This window comes from Tenrec ecaudatus, chromosome 1, assembly GCF_050624435.1.
Source record: "Tenrec ecaudatus isolate mTenEca1 chromosome 1, mTenEca1.hap1, whole genome shotgun sequence".
Classification (NCBI taxonomy): domain Eukaryota; kingdom Metazoa; phylum Chordata; class Mammalia; order Afrosoricida; family Tenrecidae; genus Tenrec; species Tenrec ecaudatus.
In genome coordinates, this window is record NC_134530.1 from 158,532,481 (window position 1) to 158,534,078 (window position 1,598).

Consider the following 1,598-nt stretch of genomic DNA (forward strand, 5'->3'; position numbering starts at 1 on the left):
AAGCTTTGGCACCATCGGGAAGGAAAACCAGGGAGCACTAAGCAGGCTTGTTCGGGGCTCGCCTCCCCACAGCCAGCTGAGACTTGCGTCTGGACCCCCATCGGACCCTGTGCAGAGACAGAGCACAGATGGATGCTGGTAACCAGCAGTCTCCTCCCAAGACGATTGGGTTTGCTTTCTGGCCTCTTAGCACGCGGTATTAGACCCGTGGTTTCTTTTTTTCTTTTTTCACATGTGGCTTCTTAGGAGGGTGTAGACGACATTATTTTCAAGAAAAGAATCTTGTTTCCGCCCGGTTTCGAACCGGGGACCTTTCGCGTGTGAGGCGAACGTGATAACCACTACACTACGGAAACCAGGTACACGAAGGCACAGCACAGGTTATGCACCCACATCCTGAGATCGTCCTTCTCCAAGTATGTGGTTCCAACAGACAAAAGGCTGCACATGAACCTCGACTCCCAAAGTTAGGAACCACTACTGACAACATTGCGGGCAAAGCGCCACAGTCCGTCCCCGCAGGCAAGGCGAGCTGTCAGAGTAGTTGTCTGCTCCCCACCCAGAAGCACAGCCCTGGGGTGGGGTGGGGTGCGCGTGGGGCGTGGCCGGGTTCGGGGTCCCACGGCTCACGAGTTAGTACTCCTGTGTCCAGATCGAGCCTCCCCGCGGGCCTCCAGCTCGCTGCAGCCCTCTCTGCGGAGCTGCGACCCAGTCCTCAGCGGTGGTCACTCCTCTGAACTCTTGACAACAGGTAAGTGCTCCCAGTCAAGGATGTTCAGTGTCCTTCCTCATTACGACCCGCCCACACACACCCACAAGCACTCACGTTGGCTGCAGGCGATCCTTTCCACGGTACCCCACGTGTGCAACGCGAACTGCTCTGCCGCGTTTTCTAGGTGGTCTTTCAGAGACCTGTCGTCGGGCTGTCTTCCCAGGGCCTCTGCGTGTCCCAGCACTAGCCTGCAGGTGAGTATTGGGGTGCTTCATCCATTCATAGGAAAGCGGGAAACAACTATGGTCCAAGACATGCAAAATCGAAACTGTCACCAGCTGGTAGACTGTAAATGATTCCATCTCTGTGGAAATCCTTCTTGGGGTGTTCAGAAAGTTAAACAAAGAATTGCCACACTGGTGTCAGGCCTGCAATTCCGGGAGTGAAATCAGCTACTTGTGCACCGGTTAGTGCAGCAGTCTTCCAAACAGACAGCAGGTGGGAACACTGGATGCACAAGGTGCTGGCTGGAATCTTCTCCTGAGGACTTGCTTCTGTGGGGGAGCTCTGGGTGTGACCTAAGGACAGTTGTCTGCCCAAGATTTCAGGCTTTGGGTTGGGTTTTCTTAGGAGTACAGACACCATCAACTTTCACAGTGCAAGTCAGTCTTGATGGCTCTCCTTTGCATGCAGATTGTCTGCTCTTCCAGACGCGACTGTGATGTGCACACTCTCTGTCCAGCAGGGCTTTCTGTGTCACTTTAAAAATTTGGGAATTGTGGTGAAATGTTGCATTTTGTCAGTTGGGCCTGAAATACAGGTTCCTAGTAGAAAGGCCCTAGGTATTTCCCTGTTTAGTGTCTGAGGCCCCAAAGAGTATACAGTT

The 1,598-nt window shown here is 53.5% G+C and overlaps 1 non-coding gene across 1 annotated transcript; it reads right to left on the bottom strand.

The window, feature by feature from the left end:
- Positions 1–283: 283 nt before the first annotated feature.
- Positions 284–356, bottom strand: TRNAV-CAC (transfer RNA valine (anticodon CAC)). The gene has a single exon. It is a non-coding gene; the product is annotated as a tRNA-Val (tRNA).
- Positions 357–1,598: the final 1,242 nt, after the last annotated feature.